At 40.4% G+C, this 11119-nt stretch overlaps 1 protein-coding gene across 3 annotated transcripts in view; it reads right to left on the bottom strand.

Moving 5' to 3' along the window:
• Nucleotides 1-2194: 2194 nt before the first annotated feature.
• The window catches only part of ST8SIA6 (ST8 alpha-N-acetyl-neuraminide alpha-2,8-sialyltransferase 6), a 62906-nt gene continuing 53981 nt past the window's right edge, over nucleotides 2195-11119 (bottom strand). For all 3 annotated transcript variants that reach the window (XM_063150488.1, XM_063150481.1, XM_063150494.1), the window contains one exon: nucleotides 2195-9754. The gene's annotated coding sequence lies outside the window, so the exon portion shown is untranslated. The remainder of the gene's footprint in view (nucleotides 9755-11119) is intronic.

The following is an 11119-nucleotide window of genomic DNA, read 5'->3' as shown; positions in this document are numbered from 1 at the left end:
CAAATATGAAAGTTATTCCATTTCTAATGCTTATATAATTTTCCCAGTACACCCAACATTTCTTTCTCTGATGACACCAGCAGTATGTGAGCTCCTGGACTAATTCAGCTTTGCTTCCCTGTGCTGTACAAAACAGACAGCAGCTTAAATTCAGTTCTCACTGGGGTCTCTTTTTTTTCATTTACATGATAAAATATCTGCAGTGCTATACTTAAGAACTAATGCTTTCATTATGGTATCTCCATTAACCAGATGGTTCCATCTATCAGTCTGCAGTGGCCACGAGACCTTAACATTCCTATTTAGTATTAATTTGCTCTGGTGCAGAGTGAGGATGACACAGACATACAGGATGTAAGATACAGGATGGAAGAGGCAGGCTAAAACTCAGCCATGTATCTCAAAACTCAGGCACATTTAGTTACCAGAACTCAGGCATACTGGGATCCTTGAGAAGGAGGCAATCTCTCCTCACCTTTTAAAATGCTGATGTCTTCCTCAGCCCATTTGTGTATCGTTCCAGCTGCTGGCTGGGCTGTGGCTGTGATTTCCTAGCCCACTGTCGTGGCTTTTAGCTTGTGGACTTTGGCCATGCTCTTCTTCTGGATTAAGCAAGTGGCCTCATGTTGCAAAATCTTCCCATGACATTTTTGCTTAACAGAGGCAATAGGAAAACCTAACCTGGTCTTGGACCATATAATTGCTCCTGGAAACATTCCTTCTACAGCCCTTCTAACACCAGTGACCAAGTGTTTCCCACAGCAGCAGTGCCCTCTTGCTGGTAGCTGCTCTGGCCTGAGGAGCATGGTTTGAGCTTGGTGTGATGCAGAGGTACAATGACTTCAGGACAGGCACAGCCTCGGTGCACAACCACTTCCCTCCCGTTCTCCTCTTGTCCAGCTGACTTTTCCCACACTGCTCCCCTTCTATACAGCAAATAACAGCAAGGCAATGCTTTGTTTGGGGCTGCACTCAGCTATGCAGTCCAAATCACCTGGCAGTGCTGCTCTTTCAACATTTGGCTGTTCATAAATATTTGAGATGGCTAAGCTCAATCTAAGACACTTCCTTCAGCAGAAATCACACTTCTGATTTAGAACCTGCTCTGATTATGGGGACACATTTGCATCTGCATCACTCATATATGCTATTCCAGCTGCCAGCACAGAAAACAAAGGAAACCCTTTGGTTCTGATCATCAGTGAAAGACTCATGCACTATGGGAAGGAGATAGGCCACAAAGATCCAGATCTTAATCTTCAGGCAGAAGTGAGTTGATGGTCCATGAGGCCAAATAAAAGCTTTCAGTTCTAAACCTCTGTTCTGTGTGCAATAAAATTTGGCAATTGCAGTTCAGTCCCTAGAGGGCCCTAAAGGATAATAGTCCTCCTCACAAAACAGCTGCATGTACATATTTAACCTGATTCAACAAGGCAGTCAGCTTCTATTTGGAGGAGTCAGGGTAAGTGGCACAGAAGTTCTACGACTGCCTTCTGCCCAAAAGTAAAAAGTAAAAGCTTGGAGGGAAAATTCTTTCTCTGAACCCTATCTGTTTGAAATTCATCAATTCATTCAATCTTTGTATATGACCAAAACCTGTATTAAGAAAAAATCCCAACATAAGTGCCTAAAATATGCATAGTAATCTACTATATACACATCTATCAGACATGTACTGTGGTATTTTGTATAAAAAACCTTTTGCATCTGTTGTTTAAACATTTTCCATTAAACATTGTTTTTGAAACAGTTATTTTTATACATAGTTTTCAAATTTAAGAGAGATGTTTCAGAAGAAGATGGTAACAATTGTGTTTTCTTGTTTGGTTCCTTTCCATGTTTGATGTTTCTTCAATAATTAATTTTTGAAAGTATTTCAAGTCATTAGAAGTAACAAAAGAAGATGGTTAATTATGTTGCCATTCAAGAACAGAAAAGACTGAAATCACTTGAAGGTACCATTTAAGCAACAGATATTTACACATGCACCAGTGCCCCAATCCCCTATACTTGCCTTTAAGCACAGCTTGCTTTTTAACTTGCACAATTTTAAGGAACTGTCCACATTTCCACTGTCAGTTGCTAAAACTGTTCTAGAGGATTCAGACTAATGCATTTTATATGCTGCTGCCTCAGGAGACATATTTTTTGTTGTTTAGTTTCAAGAATTCACAAAAGAAAAAACCCACCACCATTATGCCTAATAAGTCTTTATTTACAAACATAAATTGCAAAAATATTCTATTACAGAACAGGGAACAAGTACAGATTTCTAAGTATGCCTTATAACAATGAAACCATTGCCTCCTTGACAAAAAATCATCAGGCACTTAAAACAGGAAAACAAAGTACAAATTAAACCAGCTGTAACAGATGACTCTACAACTTCATCTTGGTTTTCTGTAATAAAAGCACACACACGGCTGAGGGGCTCCTGCCTCCTCCTAAACCCTGCACAGAGACATTTCTATGTTATGCTGCACACATTCTACTCAGACAATATCAAGTTCACATCTGAAAACATAAATAAGTTCAGCACTGAGAGAATCTGAGGAACCTTTTTGGAACAGCAGTAGCAGAGCCTACACTAGCAGCTTCAGAGAGCTTGGTGCATGTAGAGGAGCACAATTATACCAGCCCCACGGGGGAGTAAGCTCTGCTGTGACAATTGCATTGCAAAGAATGGAGCTGAAATGAATGCAAACAATACACATTTTAAGAGACAATGAAACCTCTGGGCAAAAGCTATCATAGTAACTTTATGAAATTACATTTTGGCACATGGACCAGTCTGAAAAGCCACACGTTTGCCATTGCTGAGGAGCAGCCCTGAGTAGGACCTCTCCATTCACCTGTTTCTTCCCTTGCAGATCTTGAACTAAATCAGAAGCAGAGGTTGCCTCTTAGGCCTATCTTAGAAAGGTAAATCTAAGATGCAAGTGTCCAAATGACTAACAAAAATACTCCTCCAGAAATCAGTCAAATGCCCTTAAAATTATTTTGGCTTGTGTGACTGTTTTTTAGGTGGCATTATGTAACTTCCCACACACTTTGCTCTGGTGGCATTAAACAAGAAGAATATTTAAAATTATTTTAATTAGCTACTCAAAAGAATATCAATTATATTAACATAAAGAATACATATGAAGCTGCTATATAAACAGTACATATAAAAAGGCAGAAATGTCAGCTGTTATACTTCAATGTCGCAAGATTTCAAGAATGAGTTTGTATTGTAAACACTGGCAATAAATAGACCAAGGAGGAAGTGTTTTTAGGGAAACATCTCACAGCTGAGCCAAGAGGTGAGAAGCTTGGATGTTGCTGGCCTACAGACTTGCTGTGAAGAATCTCCTGTTGTTAGGGACTAAAGTGAACAGTGAGGAATTTAAACCCAGCAATACTGACAATAGGCTATCCTGTCACAACCATTTGCATGATTCATTCTGATGGGCTCTTGCCTTGAAACCATGATGGGATCATTAAATACTTCCATCATACACTGTGAGTTTTCTCCCTCACTGGAGAAAAGAGGGATGAAACAAAGACACAGAAGTACCAGGTGCAGCAACAAACACTCATGTATTGCTGAAGGTACACCAGGATTTAACAAAAGACAGACTTGAATGTTCTTTTGATGGCAATGTGAGGATGCTGGCTCCAGTCATAGCCAGACTGTTTTCATCCTTAAACCAATATCTGCCAACACCTGGCGCCCCAAGGGCTGTTATTGCCTGTGCTCAGAGTGATGTGAGCTCAATCACCACACACCACAGTACTACACTGACTCCTTGCTCCAGGGCAAACTCAAGCTGAAGTTCTCCCATCGTGTTAAACTCTTGCTGCACTGCTGGAATCTCGACACCGAGAGCACACTGACACTTACTCCTGTAGCTGTAACCCAGTAACCCCGGGTCACTCCCCTGCTGAGCCATGTTCCCAGAATAGGAAGGTATTCTGAAATGTGCCCTTATGAAAGGAGACCACCAGATAACAGCAATAGTCCCTTTGTTCAGTGGCAGGCTGCAGAGTGTTTCTGCTCTACTTGATCATAATGATAATTTCAAGCCAATTAAATACTTTATGAGAATCTAGAACAAAGGTTAATAAATATAAATCTGCCCACTTGTTGTATGCTGTGGGTGAAAAGCCTTAAGGATTTCCCCAGAGTACCCTGAGAGACTAGCTGCATTTGAAATTTTTCTGTCCAGAAACTCAAAGAAGGATGGTCCTGCCTAAAGTGAGAGAATTCAAAATAAAGAGAGTTGGGCCTTCTAAACTAACTGCATGCCCCCTTGTCACTGTTGTTGGCTAGCAGACCCAGAGATTAAAGAGATTTGCTGCTGAAGTACCACAAGATGAAGAATTACTTGGCTTTGAATATTTTCAACTAAGATATGTTTAATTAAAAGGCTCATGTGCAAGAAATCTACTGCTTCAGGGCATGCAGCAAGTGGCTATCAGCTGTTTGAGTTAGAGCTGTTGCAGAATAAAGCACTCCACAGAATATTCCTTGGGTTTGATCACACAGACTCCTGGATGTCTGCTTTGTGGACCTGAGTGTCCCTGGAGGAGCTACTGCCTAGATATTCAGAACCTCCCTCCACAAATCCCTCCACTTGCTCTCTCACAGGAGAGCAAGTTACAGGACAAAACAAGATCTGTAGGTCAAATGGATCTAAACCTAGATTGCCGTGTCAGGCTGCAGCTCCACCATGGAGTCTGTGCAGGCTCAAGGCGTACATGCTCAATTAGCCCAGATTAATTAACTGATCCAGATATTTGCACTAAATAAAATCAACTAATACCTAACAACAGGAATATCTTCCTAGTAATTTAGAGAGCCACAGAAGGTCAGAAGTCACCTAGATAATTTAGTTTCTTTTCCTGAGTCACTCAAGACAGACAATTTCATCTTTTGTCAAGCATGATGGCATGTCAGTCGTCTCCCTACGGTACAAAGGAAAGAGAATCGAAGTGAGAGTAGCTGGTCTCAACCCCCTCAGGCCTCATTCATCTCTGTTCTCTGCAGATGCTGTTTTAGATGCTGGGATTAGAAGAGGCTGAACACAAAGGAATGCTGAATAACAAGCAAGTTTATGCAAGTTTATGATCAGTGAACTGAGAATTTTTTCTGCTTGTCATTTCTGAATCTGCTGGGGTCAGCAGCTTGTTAAAATGACTGTAATGGGAAAGAGAGAAGGGTGAGCAATAATCAGCACCTGGAGTCTTTAGTGTAGATGCCTTAAGCACCTTCTGGCACCACAGGGAAAGATGGGCTCTGGCCCACCAGAACAGCTGCAGTGCTGCCAATTCCTCTTGCAGGGCCCATCTCTCCCTTCTGACCAGGCAGACCCTCAGAGATGTCACCTTCTGAACCTAGTCAAGCTTTTGGGGACCACTGGGTTTGTCCCACAGCTGTCAGATAACAAGGCACCTGCTGTGTCCCTACAGTCCCACCTGCATGGCCTTACCCCCTCCTTTGCTTTGACTGTGAAATTCCCCTGTCTCTTGGCATGAACCAATTTTCTCATTCTGTTGCCATGGGTAGGGTTTCACCATCTCAGAGTGCCAAAAGAGCTTGGTGTGGGACAGGCTGAGGCCAGACAGGGCATGCAGGGAGTGGGGCAGCACAAGAACAGGGACTGGACCTTGCAGCCATTCCGGCTGAAGTCACCATGGAGCTACAGACCAACTTCAGCACCTCCAGTCAGGCAATGTGAGTATCACCAAGCAGCCTTCCTTGAGGTGTAAACCCAGTCATTTACAGCATGTTTTACTATGCCGCAAGCATAGCAGTGTTTGACTCACAGTCACACAAACTCCTTAAGACACTAAACAGGGCTGCATAGCACTCCACAGGGCAAAGAGACAAATAACCAACTCAAGGCAGCACTGAATCCTGAAGGAGGATGCAACATTAGAGATTCAGAAGAGAAAAAGGAATACAAGCAGGCAGGCAGGCTTTAATCTAATGATGCTGTGATGCAGTCGTGCAAGGACACTGTCAGCTTCTGCAAAGGTACAGTGGAAATATCAGCACACTGTCAGTGTTTCTATCTTTAGAAAACTATTTAATCTCAACATTCATTCCACAGCATGTGACAGCACTGGAGGTCGACAAAACCTAAAAATTAATATTCCTGATGTGAAATAGAGGGAGTTGAAAAGCCCTTACTAACCTTTGGTCAAGAATCCTCAATCCAAACTGACATTGGCTCAATCTTGCAAAAGTGGCATAAACATTCCCAGCCAGGTACAAAATCAATTTATTATTATTAACCTGACACAGGTGTAAAATAAATGAGAACTATGTATTCAGCTACCCAAGACAACATCACTTCCCACAGTGAGTGTACTTCAGCAAGTCTTGATCAATCTGATGATACCCCGTGCTGCAGAAATGCCACTACTAACTGGCCCAGCCTGTGTCCGAATTAACACAACCCAGCCACCCAGCACCAGCAGCTGTAATAAAGCTGAGTACAATGTCTGCCCTCCTGCAGAGTGAAGTGGATGCAACTAACATCTCATACTAACTTCATGTCTGGAGCAAGGCCTGAGGACCTTAATCTAAACTCTAATATGGTATATTTTTATTCTATGGAAAGTTAAGAGCATTTGTAGGAGAGGGCAGGAAAGGTCAACAATTCCTTCAAGCATTTCTTATCAGCCCTGAGGTCCATATAAATCACCGAGAGCCTTGAGAGCATGGAAGATCGGGTCTTCAAGTCATTGGCAAGTTTAAACTTCATGGAAACAGTGCTAAAAAGTCAGTGGCTGTCCATACTATAGAAATTTCCATTTGCTCTCAGTAGTGAGTGCTACATCACATCCCTTCAGTTAAGACCACTTTTCATCAAGGAAGCCAGAACAGATTTCCTCTTTTTGGCTAAATCTCTCTTAAAATGTATTCAATGATCTTTCCAGTAACATTAATACACTTGTTTTTCAAATAATGTAGCTGCACAGAAATAGTTCTGACACACAGTAACTTCAGCTTTGTGGTGTGTCATGGTACACTGTTTACATTTATTCTGAGACAGTGCCACATGAAACTAACTAACAAATGCTTTTGAAAAAAGTTGCTGCAAATAAATTTAATTTTCTCCTCTCCCCATCCTCTACTTCACTCAACCAGTTTTTGCCCCTTACTCAGGCTGAGCAGTTAATTGAATTTAGTCTGAGCAAAGAATGATCTTGCATTATCTCTATGTGCACTGCAATTGTTCTGGATACTGTGTAAGAACCTGCAAAAGATGTATGAATTCTCCCCAAGACAAACCATGTAGCTGCTACACAGCCAAGATCACCCCACTGCTCTACACTGGACTGGAGTAAGCTACAGTCCTTACATGAACACAGGTGTGCCTTTGTCTGCCTGGATGAAATGCAGCAAGACTGCCCCCAGCCTCAGCTGTTTGCATCACCCAAAGGACAAATACATCACTTTGCACAGCTTCTATTAAAAACACTCCACGTGAGTGATTTATAGCAGAGGAGCTGCTCTTTTGTGAGCAAATTTGTCTTTGATCTATAACTAGGATGTTGCAATAGGCAATCATCCATAACACTCATAATGTGGGTACAGGTTCTTTCAGCAGCCAGCTCTCTGTACATGAGCAGCAGATACTGTGGTCAGAAAATGGTAAAAATCTCACACTGGGGAAGAAAAACTGTGAATTGTGATGTTGGAACTAGAACAGACCACAAAAAATCAAACCCCTGTGCTCCCCTCTTCCAGTTACCAGCTGGTAATGCAGATGCACTCATCAGCTCAATTCTGCTGTCTTTGTTTCTGTTAAAAGCTCTACTGACACTCAGAGGTCTACATGTGTATTAGAGGCATCAGTTATTGCCTCAAAGCATTATGTATTTTTACCCTTATTTTCAAAAATGGACTTCATTGCTCATATTTGCAGTCAGAATTTATGGACACTTCTGCTTGGGTAGGAGTAATACTGGATTCTGATATCATTATTCCTGGAAATGGATCCAGATGCTGAATGTGTCTCAATCAACAGACCGGTAACCATGATGATTGATTCTAGTACTTCCAGGAGTGTTTATGTGATTATAAAACTGCTGCAAGGTAAGCATTACTGCATTACAATACAGTAATGCTCTTACAAAGTATAAATTTAAAAGGCTTTTCTGAACCTTGTTTTATAAGGTCCAATTCATTTAAGTGGGATTTTTTTTTGCAGATATAATCCTCAATGAATGGAATACTGAATGCTCTTTAAATCAGTTGATTTGGGATTTAATGTTGCAGCAGCAAAAGGAATTTTACTAAACAAAATACTTGATGGTATCTGAGTGTAAAAGAAGGACACTCTATCTTTGAACTGACCATTCAGACTCTCAAAAGAGTCAGTGAAACTCTTATCAGAGTCTGGTTATTACAATTTTTAAATTTTGTTTGCTTGCTTGATTGGGTTTCTTTTTCTGCAGTAGAATGTATAAGCATATAAGCAGTAATAGTTAGGGTACAACTGCTTGTCAAAGCTCCTGTAAATGTTAAAATGATTCTTTCCACTGGACTGGTATTTCACTTTCTCTTGCTGCAGGATGTTGCTCCACATGTATTCTTGGACCATATGGAAAACTTAAAGAACTATGCACAGGTTATAAATTGGATATACTCATTGAATATATTGAATGTAGTCTGTTTTCTCATACATCCTGGTGTAGAGGACCTTGGGGTTGATGGTAAGAGGAACATTCTCCTAATAATGCTTAGTGCAGTTTCACTGTCTGTAGCCACATATGAATACAAGCTTTATTACATGAAAAGAAATTGAATTATAGGCTTGGTACCCATCATCTTTCTAATGGAAATTCCATCTCATGTATGAGCCAAGACACAGAACTAGAATAGCAATAATGTGTGCAAAGTCATGCCCTACCAGGACTCTGGGGACTGTAGTGTGGAACTGAGGTTCACAGTCCTCATTTGGAGCTGAACAGGACCTTAGACAGGAACATAAGCAAGCAGAGTGGTTTATAAATAATTATAAAGCTCTGGTCCTTCATATATGTGTTCTCAGAATTAACATCACTCATATGAGTGATCCCATTAAATCCACAGCATCATCTATTGCTCACAAAATGAAAGCCCATTAAATCCACAGCACTACTTACTGCCCACAGAATGAAAGCCTATAAACCACTTAACTACCTCTGACCTGAGGGATTTTCTCATCTGTGTACCCTGGGACAAACTAAGAATGACATGGCTCTGAATTAATTACTCCTCTGCAGCTCTTCTCATCACTTCTCTCATGTAGAAAAATGCCAGTATTTACAGGATGAAGTTCTTAATTGAAAACGTTCACTGCCAACTCATGCAGCCACCATACAGAGACTATTGCCCATACTGTGATATCAACAAAACCAGAGATCTTATGTCAAAATATTTTAATGATCCTCTAGAAGCAAAACATGATGAATGTCACATATTGCCACCATCCTGAGATTGTGCTTTGCTACCATTAAACCAGCAGAAAGGAGTTTCAGAATTTTTCAAATAATTGTTACTTTGTATTTTAAAAAATGATCACTCAAAACTTTTTAAATGTAGCAGTCACTGTGTGAAAAAATCACTCCCTTTTCTCCCCAAGTGTAAAATATTTATTGTAGCACTATTGTAGAACTGTATTATATGCAGTTTAATGCTCACAAAATCACATCAGATCAAATCCAAGACCGAACTGCTGGGATATACACAAATTGTGTCCTTAGGATCATCACCCTGAAATTAGAACAATACAACATGTTATTGGTATTCCCTTTTTAGTAGAAAAAACTGCTTGTTATACTTGAAATAAGACAATAGTTTATTCTTTGTATGCATTGCACCTTCTGCATTAGCTTTTCATCTGTATCTCAGGCTGTGAGTCTGTGAGATCTACTATACAGAATCCCAGGCTCTCAGAATTCCCCTGGCTAAGCTGGAATGCCCATGCCTGGTCCAACTCAAGCACTGGCTCTTTCTAAAGGAGGACTCCTTCATTTGGATACCCTCAAAACCACTCACACTTATCCCAGCTGCTCCACACTCTTCAGGCTTCCTAAGCTAACCAAGGCCAGGTCTAGCCAGTGTCTCCATGGGACACATCCATTGCTAATTTGAATATGAATATGTTCTAAATTATATTATCTTACTCATATTTTGAAATCACCAGAGATTGCAATTATTCTGTTTCCTCAACAGGATAGTTCTGCTGTGGAAAACCAAAACAAAACCCTTCTAGAAATGTAAATATTTATTAATTTGAATTGAAATCTAACATAAATTCTCATTTGATTTAATCTATGCTTTTCTATTCTGATAGGTTTTAACTAAACCAGAAACAATTTATCTCCACTTGTTTCATTACTGACATTATTCTTATAATGTAAATTTAATTCACCTAATGCATGACCCAAGTGTGTGCTTAAAAGCTGTACTGCAGGTGTTCTAAGGCACAAAACCTTTCTTTTAATATCTACTAATTTCATATTGGATAATATTTGCCCAAGTCAAGAACAGTCTGAAATTTGACTGCTTGGCAGGAATTCAGAGGTGTCCTTATTTTAAAATGTGGTATCATTTTGCTCAAGGTAATTATAACTGAACTGTGGGTTAGTTCATATTTCTCTAGCTACACTGGGACACCACAAGCACAAAAGAATTTCAACAGAATTTAAGCTCATGTTGGCATTCTACAGTTATAAATAGGTTATGTGTAACACTATTTATCACTTGGATTGCAGCAAATTTCAAGATTAAAAAATATCACATGCTGACAGAGTTTGGGAAAAAAATTATTCTTTTTGATGTTAGCTGCTGAGAAAGTAAGCAGGCATCCCCTTGCTTTAGAGGATGCTGCTCTAGCAGCTCCACCTTGAGTGGAGGGAGTCACTACTTCTCTCTGTCAGAAATAGATCACATTTAATTGTTTGGTTGGAGTTAAAAAACTCATACCTACTTTAAACTTTCCAGGTAAGATGTGTGGAGGAGAGTTCAGCAGTTCTTACCTCCTAACCACCTGCACACCTCTGCTCAAGCCCTCCTCCCTCATCCCTCTGCTCAGACAATTGAGCACTATTTTCTTCCCCAGCTCAGAGGCTCAGT

This window comes from Melospiza melodia, chromosome 1 (assembly GCF_035770615.1).
Source record: "Melospiza melodia melodia isolate bMelMel2 chromosome 1, bMelMel2.pri, whole genome shotgun sequence".
Taxonomy (NCBI): domain Eukaryota; kingdom Metazoa; phylum Chordata; class Aves; order Passeriformes; family Passerellidae; genus Melospiza; species Melospiza melodia.
Note: the sequence above shows the minus strand (reverse complement) of the source record. Positions and strands in the feature narration are given on the sequence as shown.